Below are 20069 nucleotides of genomic sequence, written 5' to 3'. Positions count from 1 at the left end.
AACACAGTTTAAATCATATTGATGACTCAGATCCTGGCAGATCTTATAATTCCTGCGAACTGAGAACACAGCTAATAAAAATATTAAGCAATTATTTTTATTAAAATTGTAGTTTTGTTCATTATTAAATAGAAATGATTGATCTATGCAGATGGGTCTCACTCATGTGTCCCTTGGGCTCTTTGGGGGCTTCATATAGAAGTGGGAAGACTCCTTTTGCTCTTTCTCCAGCCGGGTGGGGGGGGGGGGCGCCGAAAAAGAAGGCATGGAATGAAGTCTAGGACTGTTCAAGAATTGCTGGCGTTATCTCTCTATCACGTGTGAGCCTGGCTGCCTGTTTTCTGAGGTAGTGGATCCAGGATGAGACTGTGTCGGAGCCTGTGTCCACAACTGCATTTGGAGATCTGTCTTATTGATTAGAGGGGAGAAGGGGTGGGGATCCGAGTGTGAGGGGAGGGGAGGACCAACTGACTACTGGCTCATTGAAGCACAGGACATTTTCTTCCGGAAAGATGTCAAACAACTGAGACATAGCCACAGAGGAAGTAGAAAGGTAGAAACATAAGGAGCCCCTGGAAGAAATGAAGGCATTTCTTTATGAGAGTCTTGGGGCTTTTTCTTTTCACTCCTTTTCTTTCTTTCTTTTCTTTATTTCCCCCCCTATCATCTGACCTGCAAAGGCTAGAGTGACAGCGTCATGCAAATGCTGCAGTCCCGCAGGTCTGGGAGAGGGTGGATGCTAGACTGTGAGTTAATGTTAATGATGAGCGCAGTGAAAATACCAGCCGCCGCCACCCCCTGCACACAGAAGCGCTCTGAGTCAGCATCAGATGCTTTGCCTCGCCTCTCGCTGGGTGTCTGTATGCCTGTGCGCGCGCGTGCTCGCTCGGGCATCCGTGTCTAGCCGAGGGGAGGGGGTGGCGTGTGAGTGCGTGGAGGGTAAAAGCCAGTCAGTCAGTGAGAAGCAAAGGTACGTTGGAGAGCAACTAAAATCTGACTGATTTCCATCTTTGGAGCATCAGATGTATTCCCTAAGGAGGATGGGTCTCCGTGATGGGGGTGGTATAATTATGTTAATGTCATATTTATGGAGGGGTGAGATTTTTCATTCTAATAATTGGTTGAATGCTATGGTCAAAAATTGTAAAGCCATATTCAGTTTTAAGGAAAAGCATGGACTTATATCTAAGGACTGTTTTATTTTTTGCTTTTTGTGAGTGCTGCTTTTTTATTTTATTTTTTAACTATTTACTATTTTAAGCCATAACGGATTCAGTATGGAAAATCAAATGATAAACAGAAAGAGATCTTATATAATGATGCATTACATCATGGAGCAGAATATTTAAAGTCTTGCAAGGCAAAGTAAAGATCTGGACAGGGGGTGGGGGGTGGTGGTTTGGAAAGGGGTGTGGTACTAGGGTGGAGGAGGGGGGCCAGTTAGCAAATATTTTGTTCAGCTTTCCTTGCAGCTTACTTGGAAATGGATGATTCACCTGTTCTACAGGAAAACATTCTAATTCTTTCCATTTTTTTTCCTCCTCTTTTCCCTTTTAAGATCAACCACTTCAGAAGAACCAGATTCCACTTCTGTGGCCAGGACTTTTATGTTATGGCTGGTCCGATTGTTATACACTGCGTTTTATGCTACTAAACCTTGGATCATTCCTAAAGTACCAATTCTGTTCTTGAACCACAAACAAGGCTAAAAGATCGGAGGAAATTCAGTGAATATGCAGGATTGGGATTGTGTATTTTCAAAAGTATTGAGCTTTATAATGCAATTATTTAAGAAATAGAATCTTTTTTTTTTTCTTCTCATGTTGCCAGCATTTTAAGTTACATGTTTATTAAGTGGCATTGCTCAAATAGCTACAGAGTATGCATGGAAATATTTGCTGTCTGAATAGTTTGGAGATTCAAAGAGAAAAATCAAGCTTCAGAGGTATTAAGTTATAACATGCAAAAAAAGTTTTCGTTTTATTCTTAGCTGCAACAGTATATATTTAAATCAGATTTAAAGTGTTATATGTCCTTGGCCCACCTTAACAGTTGTACTGTAAAGAAGTGTAATGGGAAGCAGAATTTCAATTAGAGTCCCATTAACTGGCATATAATCCTTCTTTAATGTAATAGAGGCTATGGTGTTTCTGTACAAATCTGCTAGAAACAGATTTTAACCCATTTTTAGTCTCTTTCTTTGGATCTGATGGAATGACTCTTAACTGTTCATTGTCTGCATTGTTTCTCATATTCTTCATTATTTTAAGGTCTGGAATTAGTCTATAAATGGTCGTCGTGAATATTCAGCTAATCCTAACTTTTATATATCCTATATATTTCTACGTATGTATTTTAATTAGTATTTAGAGGAAAAAGTTTAACTGAACCCAACTGTAATTTCTAAACTAGCCTTATTACTGGAAGAAGAATTCTACCGCATCAAACCAGACTTTTCCTAGTCCCTGAGACCCTAACTTGTGAGGTATTTTAGTAACATCACAAGTCAGGCTCTTGGGACCTAGGCGGAGGGGAACCAGCAGCTTTGGACCTTATTGATTGTCTGCAGTTACCACCAGAACAAAAGAACATACATAGATTCTGCCTAGGAGAAAAGAACAATGCTTTTCTTTATAATCAGCAATGTTTTCATCATGACCCACCCCCAAATATACTATTTTCAGAAACTGTACTCAAAAGTGATTATAGAGTTGCACTGAGTAGCATTTGTATTATATTATAAAGACCATATGAAAGCAATAGAAGATAACTATGTGAGAAGCAAAGTTAAAATACAGGTGTTTTTAAAATGCTTCTTTTAATGTATTTTGAGAGAGTCTAAGAGAATACCTCCTTAGTTAATAAGGAAGAGAGTGGTTTATATTTAAAACTTCTTTCATATGCATAGAAATATATACATTAGCTACTTACATAAATCCTATATGTCTCCATGTAATTATGGCTCAGAATATGTAATGTATAGCTATAATCATGCTTGAGGCCTAGAAATAAATCATTTACAATCTTCTTTACTGACCCTATTAGTTTTTACTACTGATTTAAGGAGAATGCTATTTTATACTTGGTATTTACTCCCAGAGTTTTCCTTAGTCTTTTAACCAGACGAAATACTTTATATGCCATATTTTAATAAGGCATACTCTGGTTGTAAGAGTCATCAGTAATTAGCAAAAATATGGTACCTTTTCGTCTTTACATTTTACTTTGTATATATATCATGAACCTATGTGAGATAAATCAGTAAACACCACCTATGAAGTCAGACTGCTCTATTCATGTGTCAACTGAATCTGAACTGCATAGTTTTCGTTTTTTAAGAATTTCAGTTTTATAAACTATTCCAACTATAACTACCATGTCATATTTGAACATTATTAGCCATTACCACATCACATATTTATTTCTTGTAAGTGGAATCAGTATATTAAACCCCTTTACAGATTTTACAATAATATTGCAGATACTAAGATTCAAAATGGAGATGACAGACTTTCCATAATAGAAGAACCGAAATGATTTCATTCTCTTAACTCTAATGCTTTACATGGGTGCTATAAATTATATGTATCTTCTGCATTGTTAAAATAAATGTATGAATGTACTTTAGAACACTGTATGGAGTCTTTGTTCACCTTTTCATTGGATTTATTACAATTACTCATGTTTGAAATATCCCAGGATCCTAATCACCCATGACTTGTATTTCCTGAAAAATTGATACTACAATATTATAAACATATTCTTCATCTATACAAGCCACATAGAATATGTTTAAGCATGTGTCCACACTGTACCTATTCAGATTCCTTATTTATATCACCTATTTCATTTATCTAGAATCTCTGAAATTTTAAGTGTGTATATGTGTGTGTATAAACATAGGTTTTAAAACTCCATCTGAAAGGAGGTAATATAAACAGTGAAGATTTTTGGTAGTATTGATCTTTTACTTGTTTTAACCACGTTTTCATTATAATTAGACAGCTTTAAAAGCACAAGTTTCTCAATTCAAAGAACTCTATGTGTATGTATCTACAAGTGCATAGAGACTTGATTATATTTAATAGCAATGTTTATATATCCGATCAGGAATGACCTCATATATAAAACAATGTCACATACAGGTATATGTTTGCAGACACCTGATTCAACACAATCATAAATAACACGTAAAAGGTGTTTCATAAATTTACTTCTAAAATAATATAAGGGATGATTGTTTATTGGCTATAGTGATATCAGATATAAGCTATTTCAAATGCAATATTTTCTATGTTATTATATCTATGAACTGCACTATATATTAACTTCTGTTTCATAGAAGAAAAATGCCAGAGCTGAATTTAGCGTGCAGTGATGTTTATCTTGCTTTTTTACTAATCATCGTGCATTCGTTGAACCCTCTCAATGTAACCTTCCTGCATATAAACTATCTTTTCTGAGAACATCATTGATAAAGCTTTTCTCTTACTCCATAAAGGTGAGTAGAGATATAAGTGGGTGACTTTGTTTATATAAAACTACTTTATGCTGTATATGGATAGATGAATGCCACTTTTTCTGCATTTCTACCTAAGCTGTCACAGAATAATATTGTTTGGGGGGTATAAAATATGATTTGGAAAATCAGATCATACTAAGCTTAAAATAAAAGGAGAGGTCTACAACAAAGAACGAGAAAATTATGTGTGTTGCATACAAAAAAAAAAAAAAAAAAAGCAGTGATATTAACAATTCGATGGCTTCCTGGTTGGGAGACCAGCCTGAGCCAGACGCATATATTAAGAGCTGTCTGCTGCCGATGTGAGCTTGCTCAATGCGGTGGAAATGAGGAATCACCTCCTCTCTGACACCAGCTTATTTTCACATTTTAATTTTGAAATAGCAAATCACTGTTTTACATAAATATACTAACCTCCGCTTGATTCTTATTCTTTTCTCAGATTGCTTGTTAATTTACTATGAACTTCAAGTTCCTTTTTTAAAAATCATCACTCACTTTAAACTTATCAGTTTAAAATCTATCAAAGACCAATGAAGTATTAGTTTTTTTCTGTCTCTTTTGTATTGCTCTGTTAATATTGTGATACTCATGCATTTAACTTTTAATCTCTGTAAGGAAAATGTCAATTTTCCAAAATGGCATTTTTTTTTAGGTCTTTTAGGATCCATCAAGGCAGTCACTTCTGGAATTTTGCCAAATCTAAATATGATTATATTTCATTGCAGGGTTCATGGGATCAATATTTTTCTTCGTATGAAAGTCCTTAACACTTTAGTGTTCCAGAAGCTAAAGAAGAGGTATATAGAGATATTCTTAAGTCATTTAGGCTTTAGGCTACATTAATAATCTCTAGAAGAGGTATAAGTATCACAGGGGAATTATAGTATAAGTTAATTACTAATGAAATCAGAAAAGGTGTATACTGCCTTCCATTCTCTTCCAAATGGGCATGCCTAAGTTTGGTCGAATTCACCTGATAAATATGTAAATGGTTTTACAAGCTGTCATATTTGGATAGGTTTTGAGAAAACAGTACGTAAAGGGTTAGCTAACGCCCAAGTTTTCTTGCCATTTACACATGCAGTGCTGCCTACATTTCCGTAGGCAGCAAGCACAGGCATCATTTTGATTACTTGGATTCTTTTGTTTAATTTCTTACTAGACATTTAACTCGGTACTCAAATTCCACTGATCTCTTAGTAACTGTATTTGGAAAAGGAAAATGAAGTTTCTAATATAGAGAAGTTTTAAAAAATCCTGGGCATTTGTAAGCATCTGAAAAATAGACTTTTTCGTGTAGCTATGCAAATACATGTTTAGTGTGCAGAAACTTAGGTGCTATTATTATCTGTCATCTCCATACTTAGTTTTCTGATGATTTGTGGTCAAATACACACTGAAGCACATATGCATATATTTATTATATATGTATATATCTTCATTTGTAAAAAGTCTCAATAAAATCAATGTAAAAATTGACATATTGTCATAAAATCATCCACAGCAGCTTTTCAGTGAGTTAGCTTCAACTTTCATTGCCTTTTCCCCAAATCTCTCTTATGTTAAATGTAGCTTTACCGGATGAAGTGCCTTACTATCCGGAACTGTTAACTTGTATGTAATGTTTTACTTGTGGAAGTTTAAAAGCAGGTGAAACTTGAAGGTAATGATATTAAGGGAATGTAAGATTAAATAGTTTTGTTTTTATAATCAGTCAGCTAATTTCATGCATGTTTTATGGGGAATTTAAAAGTGAAAAATTCTCATATGGTGACATAAATCTTTCATTGTTCATATAAGTAGTGTGATTTTAAGTTTGTTACCTTAATAGTTGATTCCTAAAAAAGTGTATGAATAATCATGGACTGCATATCAGTTAGGTTAATGAAATAAGAATAGTGACTTCCACTTTGCATCTTAGTCTTTTAAGGTATTTTGGCTTCTTTTATGCAGGTGGATTTAACCATTCCTTTTTTCTAAGAAGTTTCTCCCTCTCTGTTGGTAGGTGTCTGATGATTTGTGAGCACCAAGTGACTATTCTGTGGAATCATCTTTCCTTGCCATTGAATTAGCTTTCCCTAGGCCATGAGTCAACATCAATGTTTTGTACATCCAAATTGGTAGGTCTTTCTTGAAACCCTTCTATTTATTTTCCTATACATATAAGTGAATGTTGAGAAATTGTAGACTTACATTGTGATTCTCTTTCCAGTTTCCAAACATCTTCAGTAAGAGAGTTGGATCGTGTTGAAACACTAGACGGTGGGAGTACTTGGTTCTGTAGGATCCAAAACTGTAATGTCTTTCTCCTAGTAGACTTCGTCTTCTTAGTGAGGAGAGGGCAACCCAGCTGTGGCTAAGTTATTACTCTGTTATATATCACACTAGAAACCCAGCCTATGCATTTGTAAATGGTTTCTACATGAGACAACATTTTTTGTTGGAGGATTACACTACAGTCGGTTCACTTCACTTCTGTCTCTCTTCCTGCTCCCCCCACCCTCCCACAACATGGAGTCCTTTCAACTTCTTCAAAGAAGTGAGGGAAAAAAGTAGACTCTTTATTAATGGCAGAAAACAAACTGGCTGCTGGACTTCCGAGACAGCCTTCTAATAATAAAGCAGAGTAGGCACTGCGACAAAGAATTCTTGAATGTACTAAATATATAGGGAAGCCTATTTAAATTCACCAGAGGGGCTTAGAGGACAAGCAGCAGAAAGTTTAGAATTCAATTCAAGCCATGCCAGAAAATGAAAATGTACTTAAAAAAGGATTTCTGAGACAATTGTTCAAAGACATGTCAACTTTTAAGGTTCTTTCTAGAATAATGAAATTCGTACTCTAATTTCTGTGGTGACTTTTTCAATTAGAAAGGAAAAATGATTAACAGGATCTCCAAGGAATTGTATCTTATGTCTAAAGAAAATGTGTTTTCTTTCCATAGGGTGTGCTCTATTGAGGGCCACCTAGTGCACTGACTAAAATCACTTAAGTATATACATGAAACAAAGAGATAATGTATTTTTCAACAATTAGACATACCATAGCAGAAGTGCTCTTGCTACTTTGGGAGAAAGATATTCAACTTATGTCTTCTTTTCAGCTCATTTCCTCCCATTCATTTCTATGATTTATAATATTTTAAATAAATGCAATAAAGTGATTCTGAAAGAACAAACTGCTGATAAATAGTTAGACTGTATGATGCTACATTTGAAAGATAAAAAATGATCCCTGCCATATCTCTTACTGACTTTAGGAAATGTTCTTTACCCTTGATTTATCTACAAGACAGGTGCATCTATAAAGAGTATGCACATCTATAAGAATATATACCTTATTAGTCCTAATGTTGAGATAAGCAACTGCTTATAAAATCCATTTAAAGGCCAGTATGACCTATTCAGGACTGAAATTTCTAGCAGCTTTTCTCCTAATGTTCTCCTTTAGAATTGACACAGATATTGGGAAAAGATTGTCATTCTCTGTCTCAGGAATTACAAGTTGTAAAGAGGATAGAAATTTGGACTCACTAGTAACACATCATTGTTGCTGTTGTGGAGAGACCCTGCTTGAGAATGAAACTCATGTGGGATTTGCCAGTTCATAAATATAATTTATCAACCCAAAATGAGCTGGTAATCCATGAATTTATCCATTTATTCACAAATGTATACCTAGCTTAAAAAAAAATCTCAGTGAATTAAGGCAACATCAACATGTGGGATCACTGTGGTCAATTAAGACTTGATCATTTAACAAATTTTACTGGCTTTAAAATGAAATGTCAGATGTATGAATATTAGCTATAGAATTTTAGATATTATGATAAAAAGTAATTGTTGCCCTCAATGCATTTAGATGTAGCCTGAGTCATTTACCAAACAACTAAACTGATTTCCATCTATTTAAGTTTTTTTTAATTTTTCAAAAAGATTTTTGGGGGGAGAGAGTAAGTGCATGCATATGCACACAAGTAGGGGGAGAGGAAGAGGGAGAGGAGGAGGAGGAGGAGGAGGAGGAGAGAGAGAGAGAGAGAGAGAGAGGGAGAGACTGTTAAGCAGGCTCCACGCCCAGCACAGAGCCCTATGCAGGGCTTGATCTCATGACCATGAGATCATGACTTAAGCTGAAATCAAGAGTCTGAGCCACCTAAGTGCCCCCATTGATTTAAGTTTTTATGACCTTTTAATATCAAGGGCTTGTGTAGACTTAATGATTGATCAATAAAATAATCTGAGTAAATTTCTTAGCCTAGTCTTTAGCACCAAGAAAACATTCAGTGAATATTAATTTCTTCCTGTTTGGGTCTTACTATTTGCCTTTGCTATACAGACTATCGTTTTCATCACCCAAATTTACTGGGCGTACACTGTCCCAAACTGTGAGAGGCAAACATCATTGGGAAATTATTTCAGATCCAGGGGCACTTAAAAATTATTTACTATAAATGTGTTTATCATATGCTTTCTGAGTGCCACCTATAGGATAGAAAAAGAGATATTCTCGTTTCAAATAGCTTATGGTCTACAAAAGATATGTCTTATTTAACACTCTTTGTCCTTTTTGTGTGCCTTAGCATTTCATAAGTCTTGTAATTTGGCAGTTTATTCTCTTATACTTTATAGATGAGACTTCTATGTGGTGTGTCCTATTTTATAGTTGTAGCTGAAATAACTACCCATATACTTTGAGTTGCTTTGGGCAAGATATGGGGTATTGTTAGGATTTTGCAGTGCTTATGTTCTGTTCTTATGATTCCCTATACTATGCAAAGGTCTGGTGATTAAAAACCATAGACCATGAAAATGTTAATAATTATGGTTTATAAAAATGCTATTTCCAGAATAATTGGACCAAAATGCAGTATTTACATATGACTTCAATCCCTCTTAAAAAAGCTATTATTTAATTTCTTTTTTTAAGTGAATTAATACAATAACATTGATCATTCAGTTTCATAAAGTAGCAATTACATTACTTAGTCAAAGGACCAAAGCATTCTAATTGGACTGTTCTCTGGGAGTTAACAAAATATGCAGAATAAACTTGGAGTTTTCCACCTTTGCATCATAAGTGCCACCACTGAACTTGAATAGTGAAGTAGAAGGTAGAAGACCACATTCTAATACAAGTTTTACCATTAGTTATCTTGTGGAACTGAACCTCTCTCCTTTTCATTTTCCTCATTTACAACTGATTTATAAAATAAAGATGTGGAGGAAAATGATTATAAAATGATTTCAGGAAAAAAAATTAGTATCAGATTAGACAGTTGGGTATTTTTCCATTCCACAGGGGATTTTTCCACAGGAAAGAATAGCCTTAACTTAAATCACAGCATTAATCAGAACTCTTTTGATAGCAAAAGCTCAAAATCGAGCTCAGAGTAGGAAACTGTGTATGTACATCATCATCGTCTCTTCCTCCTTCTGCCCCTCCCCCTTCTCCCCCTTCCCCTCCTCTTTCCCTGCCCTCCTCCTCCTGCTTCTCTTCTCCTCTTCTCTTCTCCCCAGGTGCTCCCCCCCCCCAACCCCATCTCAATATCTGTCCCTCTCTCTTTCTTTCTCTAATGTACTAACTTCATTCCTGGGTGGTTGACTTCATTCTCACATTCTCTCAGTGTGATGGCAAAGATAGCCACTGGCAACTCTAGACATGCATCATGCATCATTCCTAGAGCTTGTGATTCCAGAAAAAAAAAATAAAAAGGTTCTCTCTGCCCCTCCATCAATTTCATTTCTCAGAAAGGCTCTGATTGGTTCTGTTTTGCAGCCACTACTCTGTCCAGATGAGAGTTACTCAGATTGGGCAGACTATGAGGGGAGGAAGAGCAAGATTAACATAGCAAGGTAATGTCAATAGCAGAGGCTGAAGGGAATTTAAACAGGCAAAATATAACAGGGCTCCCAACAACCACCACAAATTTCCAAATTGTTTAAGCAGAGTGATATGTTATGGGCTTCTATCAAATATGTTTGTCTTGGTAAACTTCGTGGAGCCTATGAACATACATACAGGCAATATTAACTTATTTAGTCCAAATGTGCTCTGTACATAACTATAAAACATTTGCAGCAGCAAATTGCAACCTTGAGTGTATCATGGAGATTAATTGCATTTTCTTAACATTTTCTGTGATCATTTAATACATGGCATACATCGGGAAGGTCAGCATTTGGACTCATGTGGGAATCTGACATTTAAGAAATTATTTAAGATCATTACAAATGGGGGTTTGGTAAAGAAGGCATAGTGATTATATTCTGTAGTCCAGTGTTTATCCTCAGCCACCATATGTTTAGGCTGTTCTGTTACAGAAAATTTTATATCCCTTCCACTTTCGCCTCTAATATTAGGGAGTTTTATGTTGCTGACATCCTAATCATATAAAATTATATAATGGCTGTAATTATATACAGATATGACAACTTATTTGGCTATATTTGTAGAGAGAGATGTAATTATATCTCTATATAATTGTGTCTATTATATGATTATATATGTATTATATATGTATCTATAATTATATCTATAATTATATCTATATATACTTGTAGCCATTATATGGTTTTATATGATTAGGATGTCAAACTGTTCCCTTCTTGGCTTGTTGTTTATTATGGTATGACCTGGGCAGTTTTAAACATTATACTATCAAGAACTACTATTTAGGGATCTTTCTCAATGAGAAAAAGATTAATTTGCTATGAATAATGATTCTAATGCAAAACATTTTGGGTGTTTTTTTTGTGATGCAGATGAGCAATGCTATAAATATAATTTAGAGAGTTTGAAAATTGATTTTAACACTCACAATTCTTCTCCTTAATCAAATTACAAAATTATGCTGTGGTTTCAAGTATATTAAAATAAGTTGTCATATTTTAAACATCTGTTTATGCACTTATTATGAATATGTGTTTCTAAATGTCTGAAATATAGATTACCATAAATAACGTTTGTTATTTATTCTGTGAAAGTACTATACCTACTTCCTCCCTCAACGCTTGTTTATTTCCCACAAAGTAAATTTTCCAGATTGCATTTTAGCGTTTTCTTATCACGATGGAGGCGGAAGGACCAGGGTTTTAGTTAAGGCTTGCTGATTGGCTAAGAAAAGCGGTGACTGTCATCAGCAGCCTTTCCAGACACTGTGCTGTGGCTCCAGACAGTCAGCTGGTACTATCGCTTTGTCTCAACTATAAATCACAGTCTTGTAATGGCCAAGGCTGACACCTTGACATTTTCAAGAAGAGTAAAAGACCTGATTTGAATGGAAATCAATTTCATTGCACAAATCTTGGGTTACTACTCCAAGCCTTTTCTTATGTCTTCTTGAGACTTATTTGAGAGTTTCATGATCATCAGAGGATTAGTTCAGTCATACTATTGCTCCTTTTAGCTATAAAACCACATTCTTACTTCCTTCTTCAATCTTGGAATGGAAAAATTGATTTTTAAAATTTTATATAAGAAGAAAAATCACCAATAAGCCAGAGTTTATTTTAACCATGATATACTGATAATTTAAAAATATGGCAGTAACAGCAACTGATATTTAGCTTAGCAAATTTTTTATATGTTCTGTGATTTAAAAATATAAGCTGTGTACACACATATACAGATTAACCTTTGATAATTTAATAATACATAATGTCATTTATGGAATGATTTTGAACTTCAGTCAAGTGGGTCTCAAAGCCAAGAATCCTCTGAAAAGAATTTGTACTTTTATATTCTTGCATATAAACGCCAGGTTCATATATTCTAAAGTCAATAAAAAATAGCATGCATTTATTTTTTTTTTTTTGTTCCAAGGTTTTATTTAAATTCAAGTTAGTTAATGTATAGTATAGTATTGGTTTCAGGAGTAGAATTCAGTGATTCATCACTTAACATATCACACCCCGTGCTCATCCCAACAAGTGCCCTCCTTGATACCCATCACCCATTCAATCCATTCCCCCACCCACCTCCCCTCCAGCAGCCCTGTTTGTTCTCTACAGTCAGAAATCTCTTATGGTTTGCCTCCCTCTCTGTTTTTATCTTATTATTAATAGTGTGCATTTAATTGTATTAGGTGGGTGAACCATTAAACTCTGCCTCAATGATTTTGAACATTCAACCCAGGAGGTACAGAAATAACTTCACACTTGACTAGTGGTAAAAGAAGTTATTTGTAGATATTTTAGGAGGTTGCCATTGAAAGTTTTAAAAAATTAACCTACTGTGTGACATCTTCCACCTTTAGGAGAACACTACCATTTCCTTAAAACCATAGAGAGGAAGAAACTTCTGCTTCCTTAGTATTGTTGCTTGCTTGCTCCCTCCACAAGAGTGATCTAAATTCAATGAAGCCTTAGATCTTCTCAACTATTAATGGAAAATTTGAGCATCACCTCTCTGTGTTCGTCAAGTATGGAAATATTACCACAAAGTCTGGTAGTGATTTTTCTTTATTTTTTTTTAAGTTTATTTATTTATTTTGAGAGACAGAGACAGATTGACTGGGGAAGGGGCAGAGAGAGAGGGAGAGAGAGAGAATCCCAAGCAGACTCTACTACCTGCACAGAGCCCCATGTGGGGCTTGAACTCACAAAACCGCCATATCATGACCTGAGCTGGAACCAAGACTTGGACGTGTAACCGACAGAGCCACCCAGACGCCCCATGATTGTTCTTTATCTTCATCATTAGTCTTCAACTTTGTCCTAAATTTCACTTCTAAGCAAGAATACTCTTTGCTAAATTCATTATTTTGTAATGCCCCACAGACAAGTACGATTACAGATTATTATAAACAGTACACTTCTAACCCTTAAATCTTTCTATCCATCGTTCTACTTATCCATATATTCTTTCATTATGTATACAAAATAAGAATCTGCTCTAGGTATGTGGGAAATACAAAATGAATTTAGTAGCCTTTCTTCACAGGATATTATGTTCTTATGAGAAAATAAGAAAAACTAAAAAAAACCTTACCAAGCTATAGTGTGATAGATCCAGAAAGCATACAAAAACACAATGCTTTGGGATTTGCAGTGTTTGGGGACATGTTTACTTAGTTATTGAGAATCAAGAAAATTTCCCTAGAAGAGACTGTAGTTAGCAGCTATGTGATAGATAGGAAGGGTTTCTAGAAGAAGGGATGGAAGGGCTGGATTTCAGGAGGAATAGACTCTGTGTGCAAACGTACAGGAACAACAACAACAACAAAAAGATGGGCTATGTTTGGCTTTCAATTTTGTTGGAAGACTGAGTATATTTTTACAAAAAGCCAATTGCAGAGCAAGCTAAGAGCAGCTTAAGGAGGCTGTACGTGCTCACAGGGGCTCTTCTGGCAATCATGCAGTTTTACAGTGTGGTAGGCACTGGGAACCTGTTAAAGATTTGGGGGGAAGGTGCAAGAATGAAAGATACAAGATTAATCTGAGGTCATTGTAACTTAAGACCTCAACCCAGAGGACATATCAGAACTACTTATGAAGACACACCACTCTTACTATCCTATAAATTCCAACTCCTTAGTTTTGGAATAGAGCCTACACAGACAGATGCATTCTGTAAACCTCCTAGATGGTCGACTAACACTCCAGTTGAGAAACAATTGGATAGAGAATGTTGAAATGAGAAGATATTGGGGACAATTAGACAAAAGAATAAACAACAACAACAACAAAAAGATCTAAACCAGAGGTTCCTAACCTGGGTCCCCATACCCTGGGTCTTTTGAAGTTTTTTGTTCCCGTTGGATTACATGAAACATTTCAAGCAGGCATGCCATGTCTCTGGGGGAAATAATCTAATAGTATTAATAAGGTTCTCAATAAAGACTAACCACCCCGAAGTTAAGAACCACTATGCACAGTGTGAAAAGGAGGTAAATGTGAGAAATCTCTTGACTGTATACTAAAGAGGACTTAATGACTAAGTAGATTGCATAGGTATACAAAATGTGGCAAGGAAAAAAAGGAATAGATGACATTAAATGTCTCCACCTCTTGACACTAGAAGAATGAGAGAATCATGATAATCCTGTGAACCAGCATCAGACCCTCCTTGGTTCTCATTTCAGTTAATAGAGCTTTGACATCAGACACGTTGGATTTATGGTGTGACTGTGACATTCAGAGGTAGATGTGAACAAATCATGGAAAATTGGGAGGTGGCTACATAGCTTTGAAAATCATTCTCCCAGAAACCTAGTTGAGCACTTTGAAGTCAGGAACCTATGCTGCTTCTATTTCGACGCTCTTTTTAAGTGTCTTTCATTCCAGGGCACCTGGGTGGCTCAATTGGTTAAGCATCCAACTTGAGCTCAGGTCATGATTTTACCGTCTGTGGATTTTACCCGCGTCGGGTTCTGTGCTGACAGCTCAGAGCCTGGAGCCTGCTTCGGATTCTGTGTCTCCGTCTCTCTCTGCCCCTCCCCTGCTTGTGCTCTGTCTCTTTCCCTTTCTCAAAAGTAAATAAAACATTAAAATTTTTTTAAAATAAAATTTTTATTTTATTATAAATTAAATAAAAAACAAATGACATTTCTTTCCCAGGTAATCTCAGGATGACCATTGGAGCTCCATCATATTGTTTACTTTCAGTCAGTAGGAATAAAAAGAGAAAAATAAAGACACTGCACTTCCTTTTAAAGCTCATTTCCGGGTGCACCTGGGTGGCTCAGTTGGTTGAGCATCCGACTTCAGCTCAGGTCATGATCTCATGGTTTTTGAGTTTCAGCCCCACATCAGACTCTGCGCTGATAGCTCAGAGCCTGGAGCCTGCTTCATACTCTGTGTCTCCCTCTCTCTCTCCACCCCTCCCCCACTTGCACTCTGTCTCTCAAAAAATGAATAAACGTTAATTTTTTTTTTTAAAAAAAGATCATTTCTGGAATTTTTCTACACATCTTCCACTATATCTTTAGAACTTAGTCACCAGGTGCACAAAGCTTTTGGGGAGTGTGTGCATAGAAATATAGACTTTATTCTGGGTGAATAGTCATTCACCCAGTTAAATACTAGAGGGAGATGAAGAGAACAGATATTGCAGGAAAACTAGCAATCTCTGTCATTGTGAACATAACCTTAAAGCTTTCAATGATTTTTTTAAATTTTTAATGTTTATTTATTTTTGATAGAAACAGACAGGGTGTGAGTGGGAGAGGAACAGAGAGAGAGAGAGAGAGAGAGAGAGAGAGAGAGAGAGACAGAATCTGAAGCAGGCTCCAGGCTCCTAGCTGTGACAGAGCCAGATGCAGGGCTTGAACCCACGAATCACATGATCATGACTTGAGCCCAGGTGCTCCTGAAGTTTTCAATAATTAATAAAACAAAATCATAATATCTCAACCATTAGCCTAAATAATATATTTTTATTGGAAAGAGGTAGAAATATTTTATAACATTGTTTTATGAAAACATATCTTCTTTCAAACTCCTGTCCTCCTCAAGTGACTCATTTCCTGAAAATAATGAATTTTTTTATATGCAACTGGAGAAATGGTATTACTGGTTACAAATGGAGTTAAACATACTGTTCCAATGTTATTAAACCCTGTAGTGTCAATCCATTTTAAGCCAATTAAAAATATTTTCACAGTATTCTAAATACAGCTAGTTTATTTACAAAATAAATATAACTCTACCTGCACAATGATAACAAGAGCTCATATTATAAAATTTTTAAATTCTACACAAATAAAAAAGTGAAAAATGTATTAGTCTCATCACTCAGAAAATAACACCTATTATCATGTAGTATATACGCATACCTTCTCTCTGTCTCTCCCTTTTGTTCACACACACACACATACATTCAGTATTTTCATAATCATTTCTAACTTGCTTTCTAATTGGTCAATACTAAATGAACACTTTCTCACATATTGTCATTTTAACATATGCTCATTATGTTATTGCTTTGGTATAACATAAGTCGCCCATTCAGAAGTATAAACTGAGTTTTCTTCCATCCTTTTTTCCCTAATATAAATAGTATTCTGATGATAAATACAACTTTATATAATTATGTATAATGATTCCCTTGGGATATTAATTGGGATAGATGATAATGGCCTGAATGAAAGTGGTGGCAGTGGAAATGGAGAGACAAGGAGAGATCAGAGGAATATTTAGAAGATAGAATTGATGGAGCCAGTTAACTGTATAGGGGGATGAGACCTAGAAAATTTCAACCAAGGTTATTCCTTCCCCAAATCATGCTTGTTGCTTTATTTTTCTCTCTTCATTTAATAAATGACATTTATTGCTTTATGGGGAAGGTGGACACAATCAAGAACCAGTCAACAGAAGATTTAAAGTGCCTAGCAGATTATGTGTTGAAAAAGTGTTAGCAAGTCAATAAGCTCAAAACAAACTGCTCTAGTTTGGAAGGGCTAGGTTCCTGAGAGGGAAATGACTTTATTTTTAATTTCTAAAGGATATGGCCAGAAATGTTAACCTGATGCTAGAGACCTGGATTATAGAATTTTTTAAGGTTAACCATAAAAGAGAGAAGGGTTCAGGATAAACTAGTAGTAGTTTTCTATCACAGAGGACAACATGAAACTTCGTGGGCTGTGGGCAGTAAGAAGCCAGCCTTGAGTCTAAGAAAAAGGGAGGAAAATGCATGTAGGTGAAGAACATCATATATTCGGCTCCTTGTGTTGCAGCTTCTATGGGAGGGAAGTGAGTAACAGATTCCTGTTAGATGAGTATAAAGACAAAAGGGCCAGAGGGGTTATGGTCACTGCCCACTCGGAACCCTGGGAGGCAGCTTTGTAGATGCTTGTAGAAATGACATCAGGGGAGAACGAGAGGGAGTCTGAACCTGCAGCCTTCCCCTCTAACCCTTCACCCATCACCATCTCCTAAGAAAGTCCATTAACCGAGCATGGAAAAACTCTGGAGAAGTCTCCATGTCCTCAAGAAGCATCAGGGATTTAGCTGACACAACAGGAGGATGTTGTGGAAATTCAGAGGATCCAAAGCACCAGCTAGACCAATATGGAGAGGTTTAATCAACAAGCTAGACTTCTGGAGAGTAACATTATATAGTTTTACTGCTGAGGGAAGAATTTTGTGAATTTTTCAAGGGTGAAAGGCCAATACCCAAAGAGACTTATTAGCAGAGGTTAGTGAGGACCAGAAAACTGGGTAGCCTTAATGGGGAGAGAGTAGAAGTCAGAAATGAGAAACCTTCGTTATACACTAAATTCTTATGTATTCTAGAATGTTCTAGTCCATTTTAAAATGGTAGAGACAATAGTGACAACTATATTTCTAGGTTTTCTTTTTCCTTCCTAGTGAATTAATTTAGAATGTCTCAAAATTGGAAGCTTTTTCATGCAAAGTTGTGTATCCAAGGGTAGCATATGATTTAATCTGGCTTGTTGTTGTTGTTGTTGTTGTTATTGTTGTTGTTAAGTTTCTTTCAAGACTTTGCTTTTTCTCCTTTTGGTTTAGTCCTTAGGAGATAGTCTAGTTTATTCACTCAATCAACAAATGCATTGAGGACTTTCCATATGGCAAGCAGATTATTTTAATCTGTAAACTTAGTTTTAATTTTAAACTTAGTTTCAGCTATAATTTATTTTATTGTATTTGGTTAAGGTTAATTGAACATATTAATGCCTTTATACTGGATGGAGCATATGCTCCACCCGATTCTTGCTTATGGATGGATTTTAGGATTATAGTTAGAAATAAACAAAAGCACAAGCACACCTATTTACAAAAATACAGGAAAGATTGATGCTTTTAAAGAAAGTGTGCAATGGAATAGTTTAGAAAGATTGTCTAAAGGAACATCGTGAGAAAAACAGTACTATTTCTTTGTTAGTGCTTCCAATATCGTTTCTGGGAATCCAAGTGGAACAGAGAATCCAGTGAAATCTGGTGCTTTGCAACATTATTAGGCTCATATCTGCAAGCTAACCATGTGTGATAAGGCTAAAATGTAAAAGCATTTAAATCAATAGCCCTTTCAGATGCTTTTCTGATAAAATTGCCTCATTTTCTTTTCTAACTAATTAATTCATCTAAGGAGAAAGATTAAAAGAAAAACTTATTTATATTATGAGTAATAGGACCCAAGGAGTGTATTGGACTGTATTGTTGGCATCTTTGCAACTAATAAGACCCTTTTAATAATCAGATCTCAGAAACATCTGTCTTAGAAAGAGGTATACTTTCTGGCTTCCATTTACTTGAAAAGGAATTAAGTTAGGGTCAGGAGCAGAGGTTAGGTTACTTCTACCTGGAAATTAATCAGAAAATTCATTTCACCCTTTGATGTTGCTTTTCTGTCTGCCCCTCACCCCACTACTACCACCTTTTATCTTTTTAAAACACTAAAACTCCTTTTCATGCATCACGGTAGTTTAAGGAAATTTGAAGTTTGGACTTATGTAATTATATAGTGAAAATGTAATAGAGCAGGATAAAATGTTTTAAAAGATGTGGCATCTTAAAGAAAATTCACTGAAATTGTAAGTGACTGTAATATATTGGCAAATTTCAGCCTACATTCTTAGTCATATTTCTGCTAGAAGAAACCTACTTTCCATTTTGTGTTTTCTCATTTGCATTACTGCAGAGTTATTCATGCATATGAAGAGGATATTATTCATCTCCATATTCCTTCCTGTCCATATTCCAAACCCAATATATTTATGAGTTATACATGAAGAAACACTGCTGTATCTATATATTTATACATACATATCTATGTGATTCAAATTTGGTATTACAACTGGATAGCATGCCCAAGTGATAACATTATGTGCTAGATGTGTCTTATTACATCATTAATGGCATATCAAAATTGTCAAATATGGTGAAATCCAATAATTGTAACTGACAAGCTTTAGCACGATTTATCTCCATTGGGAAGGATTGAAAAGAGAGAAAGGAATGTACTTCTGAATTTCTCTTCCAAGTGCATATGACGGTATGGTAAGCTCTTGTTTCTTCTTCTGCAAATATTTTTAGTGAGATGCCATTTTCACAGTATTTACGATAACTGGCTTCTGAAGTTTTTATGTGCATAAGCTGTATCATCTCCTAAATTCATAAATCCAGTGCTGTTCTAGAAAGAACTACAAAGATGAACTGGCCAAAAGAAAAATGACCAACCTGTCAGGCTTATCTCCCTCTAATGTTTGATTCTTCTTAACTGGATATTCCAGGAAATTATTTCACTTGAAATTTTAGGTGGAGTTCACAAAGGAATATTAGCTCTCCCTTACTCTTCGGTTCTACCCCAACCCTTTCAATAGGCAAATATTATTGCTTAATTCCCAAAAGTTTTCTCTCAAAAGTATGTTGGCATTTGGGAATAAGAGGAAAATAGGATGACAGTGCATTTTGTAGACACGGAGCTCATTCATTACAATGATGAAGTATTCAAGAATCCGCACCCTTTGTGTCCTGCTTGATCTGTGTTTGGGGATGGCGTGGAGGAGGAGAAAGAGGAAGCTTATGTATTTCTCTTTAAAATTAATTCCCAGTTAGCCATTTGTTAGTGGGCTGTTTTTAAACC

At 35.6% G+C, this 20069-nt stretch overlaps 1 long non-coding RNA gene across 1 annotated transcript in view; it reads left to right on the top strand.

The window, feature by feature from the left end:
• The window catches only part of LOC121036070 (uncharacterized), a 384864-nt gene that overhangs the window by 353488 nt on the left and 11307 nt on the right, over nucleotides 1-20069 (top strand). The window contains exon 6 of the long non-coding RNA XR_005793219.1: nucleotides 1559-6645. This is a non-coding gene — a long non-coding RNA (uncharacterized LOC121036070). The remainder of the gene's footprint in view (nucleotides 1-1558; nucleotides 6646-20069) is intronic.

The sequence above is a fragment of the Herpailurus yagouaroundi genome, unplaced genomic scaffold, assembly GCF_014898765.1.
Source record: "Herpailurus yagouaroundi ecotype Mexico unplaced genomic scaffold, PumYag 162, whole genome shotgun sequence".
Taxonomy (NCBI): Eukaryota; Metazoa; Chordata; class Mammalia; order Carnivora; family Felidae; genus Herpailurus; species Herpailurus yagouaroundi.
This window is presented reverse-complemented; position numbering and strand designations above follow the sequence as displayed.